Source organism: Xenopus laevis, chromosome 7S (assembly GCF_017654675.1).
Source record: "Xenopus laevis strain J_2021 chromosome 7S, Xenopus_laevis_v10.1, whole genome shotgun sequence".
In the NCBI taxonomy this organism is placed as follows: domain Eukaryota; kingdom Metazoa; phylum Chordata; class Amphibia; order Anura; family Pipidae; genus Xenopus; species Xenopus laevis.
Window position 1 is genome coordinate 10124424 of NC_054384.1, and position 6513 is coordinate 10130936.

Sequence of the window (6513 nt, forward strand, 5' to 3'; positions counted from 1 at the left end):
TAAACTACTAATCTTTATGTATGTAAAATGAATAATGGATCACCAAAGTCAAGAGCATCTTTATTTGAACTTCTTTCTTATGGTCACAAAGGGGTTTTGCCGATCATAGAGATAATATTTAGCTACCGCATTGTAACTAAATAACAACAATTCTGCCCCAAGATATTAAAGGGATACTGTCATAGGAAAAAAAAATTTTTCAAAATGAATCAGTTAATAGTGCTGATCCAGCAGAATTCTGCACTGAAATCCATTTCTCAAAAGAGCAAACAGATTTTTTATATTCAGTTTTGAAATCTGACATGGGGCTAGACATATTGTCAATTTCCCAGCTGCCCCTGGTCATGTGACTTGTGCCTGCACTTTAGGAGAGAAATGCTTTCTGGCAGGCTGCTGTTTTTCCTTCTCAATGTAACTGAATGTGTCTCAATGGGACATGGGTTTTTACTATTGAGTGTTGTTCTTAGATCTACCAGGCAGCTGTTATCTTGTGTTAGGGAGCTGCTATCTGGTTACCTTTCCATTGTTCTTTTGTTTGGCTGCTGGGGGGAAAAGGGAGGGGGCGATATCACTCCAACTTGCAGTACAGCAGTAAAGAGTGATTGAAGTTTATCAGAGCACAAGTCACATGACCAGGGGCAGCTGGGAAATTGACAAAATGTCTAGCCCCATGTCAGATTTCAAAATTGAATATAAAAAAATCTGTTTGCTCTTTTGAGAAATGGATTTCAGTGCAGAATCCACATAGGTAATAATTTTTTTAAAATTGGTCTTATTAATTGAATTCAATTGGTGTTTTTTATATAAGTATCACTGTTAATTAAAATTGATGTATTAGAATGTTTAATGAATTGTAGTTTTATTAATTTGACCGTATAATATAATTTAGCACATAGCACTTTGGTGATCTTCATATAGATAAGCACAGGCACTTTAGAGGTTTTTAGTTAATTATTGGCAGCAGTGTAAACTCTTTTAAGTGATTCTAGAATATAAAGACATACGGGGTTTTACTTTTCTTTTCTCTTTTTAAATTAATAAAATAGGTTAGACATTTTTGTCAGGTAACGATAATATCTTTATTATTGCCAATGTGGCGATATCCATGTATGAATGTCACTACTATTCCAGGGACTAAACGATTGTACGATTGCTTTCTCTCAATCAATGTCCAGAACATTGTTTAATCTGTTATTTTTCCTAATTTAATCCTACAATTTAAATCTGAGTGGTATGAAAATCTACATCTTTGGGGCAGATTTACTAAAGAGCGAATTGTCGCTATCGTTGCCACCCGCATGGACATCGCCAATTCACTAACAGGCTCAATCGCCAATTCGCTAGTGAGCCAGATCATCGCTAGCAAAGTTTCGGACCCTATCGCCGTGCATATAGGGTGCTACTCCGCTAATTCCCTAAAGTGCGGATTTTACTGAACTTCGCCAGAGTTGACTTTGCCACCTCAGACCAGGCGAAGTGCTTGTGAAAAAGCTACATCTTCCTCAATCTTCTGTCACTTACATCATATCCTTTGCGCCAAAAATGCATTAAAGTTCCAAAAATGCTGGTGACGTTTCCTTTTTTGAATCGGAACTGCCTGCAAAAGTCCTGACTTTTTTTGGGTAACTAGTTTTCTCCAGACATTTCATAACATATGGAACATTCATTTTACAGTGGGCCCATGTGTAGGGCATTATATTAATTCTCTTGTCTTTATTAAGGTTCCCTGGTAGTGATGGGCGAATCTGCGCTGTTTCGCGCAAAATTCGCGAAACGGCGAAAAATTTGTGAAACGGCGCCGGCGTCTCATTTTTGATGCCGGTGCCTGTTTTTGACGCCGGCGCCCGTTTTCTGACGCCGGCGGCCATTTTTGTCGCCGGTGTCCGTTTTTTTCGGCGCGGCGAAAATGTTTTTTTGACGCAAGCAAATTTTTTGGCCGAATTTTCGCAGGCGTTTCGCGAATTTATTCGCTGGCGCCGAATTGCACAAATTCACCGCAAATTCGCGCCTGGCGAATAAATTCGCCTATCACTATTCCCTGGACATGTGTAAGAAAAAGTGGTAACTTCAAGTATTTGCACCAACATTTATAATAAAGACGTCCATACAACTTTAAATTACCCGCCGTATGCAAATTGACCTAAGCGCAAGATCACTAGCAAATTTTCGCTAGGCACAAACGCTAGCGCATCTTCGCTATGAAATGCTCACAGTGCCGAAGAAACGACAGCAAAAAGTCCCCAGGATTCGGCGCCCAGCGTGCAACTTTGCATATTAGTGAATTAGCGTAGTGGTAGCGAATTTGTGCCTGGCAAAGTGGTGTGATGTGTGCGAAGCAGTCGCTGGCGACAATTCTGCCTCTATGTGTCTATGGCAAGCTGTTTTGGGAAGGAAACAGATTTCTTTTTTTATTTATATTTTATAATTTTGTTGACCAAAAGATTGAAAGATAGTCCAAAAAGACATGGACATATTTCAGTGCCTCACTATCTCTTGTGAGATCTCATTGCCTAGATTGAAAGATGGGTAGATAGGCCACAGTTGTGATTTGTGAACAGATGAACCTCAGCATTAATGATGCCTCTTGCATTGAGCTAATCTATGTGCATGCCTTAACATGCTTGTATGGTATTTTTATAGTATTGTCCCCTTATGGTTAATTCTTGGATGTTGTTTTACCAGTCAGCATTTCCCATAAATCTTGCTCTGTGCTAAGTCTGAAGAGTTCATGAGCCATTTAATGAGCCAGTTAATAACAAACATCTACATACATTCCTTTTCATTAACTGACTACTGCGTTAACCTCTTGATGACCGTATGTCCTCCAGCTCATCCAATCACCATGCAGCTTTAGCAGGACTTGAAATTCTGTGACCAATAAGGGAAGCAAATGCTGTCACTGGAAGAAGATGCAGCCACCTGTGCTCCCCTCCTCCCTTCTGTAGTTGGCAGCTCACTGACAGCAGGTGGGCCACGCTAATGAAGTAAGTGTAACATGGCAGGGCCCACCTAAAGGTAACCCTTTGTGGTCCCTGTTGTGTGGTGGGGCCCTGGCCACCAATTTTTTTTAAACTTCTGGGGGGGGGGCAAGTTTTTTTGCATGGACATTTAAGGGGGGCCCTGGCCAACAATTTTCTTTTAATGTGGGGGGGGCCTGACCACCATTTTTGTTGCCCATTTTTGTTGACCACCAATATTTTTTAATGGGGGCCCTGACCACAAATGTTTTTTTAATGGGGGGGCCCTGACCACCAATATTTTTTGTGTGTGGTGGGGGGGGGGTGGACCTGCAGGTGGGGCTTGTGGTGGGCGCAGCCCAGGGGGCCCAGGAAATTTTTTCGTATGGGGCCCTGCGATTTCTGATGGCGGCCCTGCATGTACCTAAGTAACAAAAATTGCTGAAGCGCCAGAAGAAGACCAGATGAAGAACGAAGAAGAAGAAGATGGCTTCCGTGAACTCTGATGCCGTGAATCTGCACTAAGGAGTAAGTAAAAAGTTAGGGGCATTTTCCCGGGGTAGCAGCTAGGCTGAGGGGGAGGGAGGGGGGTCTATGTAGGGTAGGGGATAGGGTTTTTTTAATAAGGGGATTACTTCTCCTTTAAAGACCCACCTGTTTAAAGATCGTATTCAATTTACCTTTATCAATCAATAATAAATCACGAAATTGTTTCTAAAATCCTAATGTCTCTATTGTACCCTAACCTTTAGTTTGTAAACTCTAATTTGTAGGGCCCTCTAATGTTACTGTACTCTGTAACCCCTGTTTGTTATCCACCATCTATTCCCTGTTGGTTACAAACAAATGTAAAGCACTGCGAAAGTTGTTGGCACTATATAAAAACAAATAATGATGAGGATATATGAACTTGAACTAATGGCAAATCTATCTATGCTCATGGGAATATGATAACCACCCCTTTCCAAGTGTTCCCAAGAGCGAAGCTGAATTACAAATTTCGGTTTTTTTCAGTGTTTTTTTAGCCTTTTAATATGTTATTTAGAAATCTTTGCACTGGTTCAATAGCTGAAACACTTATGTTACTAAACCAGTCCAACCCAGTACATAACACATACTGTACCACACATAGGGGCAAATTCATCAAGGGTCGAATTTCGAGGGGTTAAATCCCTCGAAATTCGACTGGGGAATAGATTCGAATAGAATCGAATAGGCAATTCGGGCGAATTTACGCGCTGGCGAATAGTCGAATTGGCGAATATTCGACAGGCGAATAGGCGCTCGATCGAATATTCGCTCGAAGGATTTTCATTCGACCGAATGCCTTTTTATTCAATCAAAAACTTGAAAAACAAGCCTATGGGACTTTCCCATAGGCTTTTAAACCAATTCGGTAGGTTTTAGGTGGCGAAGTAGGCAGTCAAAGTATTTTTAAAAGAGACAGTACTTCGACTATCGAATGGGCGAATAGTCGCAGCGTTTTTGCGCTCGATCCAGTACTTCGACTATCGAATGGCAAATAGTCGCAGCGTTTTTGCGCTCAATCTATTCGAATCATTCTACTCAGGCGAATTTACGCCAATTCGATAGTCGAGGAGCACAAAAATTCGAAGTTTTTATACTTCGACTCCTTCACTCGAAGTTAGTGAATCGGCCCCATACACATAGAACAATGCACAAGTAGGACTCTGAGTGTTTAGGTTCTACCCATTTTTACTTGGCATTCCTCCAGGTACTCTGGTATTTACCTTTTTTATAGACCTAGCAATCCAGTTCTGTCATGCCAAGTCTGGCATTTTGTTTCACTAACATTAGTCACTCGCAAACTGGTTATACAAAAATTGACAAGCGAATTGACTGGACTGGAGATATTATTGTTATGATATCAGAAGTACGTATTTTATTGTAGAATATGGCAGCAGTAAAGTGAATGGGTAACACAAAAAGTTTGAAAACTAAAATATCTGTAGTGGCATATACAGTAGTCTTGTTAAATCATTAACTATAAGTTAGATAAAGGAGCTGCTACTCAGAGCTCAGTCAGTCGGGGTCAAGTATATAATTCTTTGGTCCAAAACCAGTCACCCATGGGGTCATATAATACAATAAATTACTGTAAAAGCCTACGGGATTGGCAGCACTATAACAGTAATGATACATGTCTTCTTGTATTTATAGGAGCTTGCCATATTGACTCTTGTTAGGCCATCTTGTGTGTGTGTCAGTGGCACTGCACATGCTCAATGTGCTCTAAGCTGGTGTTGAGAAGAGAGAACTAAAGTGTAACTAAAGAAGTAGCTAGAAATGTTCTGTGCTTCTGTACCAGCCCAAGGCAACCACAGCCCTTTAGCAGTAAAGATCTGTGTCTCCAAAGATGCCCCAGTAGCTCCCCATCTTCTTTTCTGCTGATTCACTGCACAGGTGATCTCCTGTGTCTTAGTCTTAGTCTTTAGTCCTGGATCATTGCTGCTATTGAGATGCTGAAACTTTAGGCTGATGCAATAAGTTCAGTATACAAAATATGGCATTTTAAGGGTTTATGGTTTAGTTCTCCTTTAACTGTGTATTCACCATTTCTTTCCATGGGTTCCAGGGCATATACAGGTCTGTCGAGGATTATTGATAGCCGCTGTCAGTTTTGGATTCTTTGGTTCCATTTTTGCTCTTGCACCAAGATTGGAGGATCTGATAACACAAAAGCCAAAATCACCTGCTTCTCGGCCTGCTCTACGTCATGAGTGGTGAGTGCTCATAAGCAGAAGTGCAATATAGCTGCTTCTTAGTATTGCTGGTACCCTTGGCTGGCCATGAGATGGAAATATATTGGTCAACACCTTTTAAAGGTTTCAGGTATATTTAAACACTGGGCCATTCACATGTCTTGGCCACAATGCCTTCATAGCTATATCATTTTTGCATTCATTTTATTGGTCTCTTATTCCAGTGATTTCATTTCACCCCCAAGGTCTCAGCCATAGTATATCAGGACCTTCAATGGAGGTCTCCTAAGGGAATTCACACTACCCTTTGAAAAGCAAGGATTGCCCACCTGGGGCAATAGGAGCAAGTCCCATTTAAAACAGTAGAGGAAGGTTAACTCCATCACAATCCATACACCAACTGTACCAGCCCAGAGGTCCAGTAGCCCAATAGCCTTAATAATCCAGACCTTTAAAGTTGTCCACAGCAACTCCCCATCTTGGATCTTGTTAGGCCACCATTTTAGTGTCAGTGGCACTGCACATGCTCAGTGTGCTCTGAAATGTTGTTGGGAAACTAAGCTTCGAGGGCTGTTGAAAATCATAAATACTTTAGCAGAAGGAGAAGGTTACAACTCTTCATAGATCAGTCCTCATTGCTGATGTACAATGCACTGGCTTTTAACCTGCCATATGAATTTGATCTGAATGAATTATTAATCAGCCTTGCACCATGAATTTTATATTGTATATATTCTATTTATAGTAAGCGCAGATAGCAAGTGATATGAATCAGCAGAGAAGAAAATTGTATTGGGGAAATCTTTGAAGGCACAGATCTTCCCTGCTAAAGG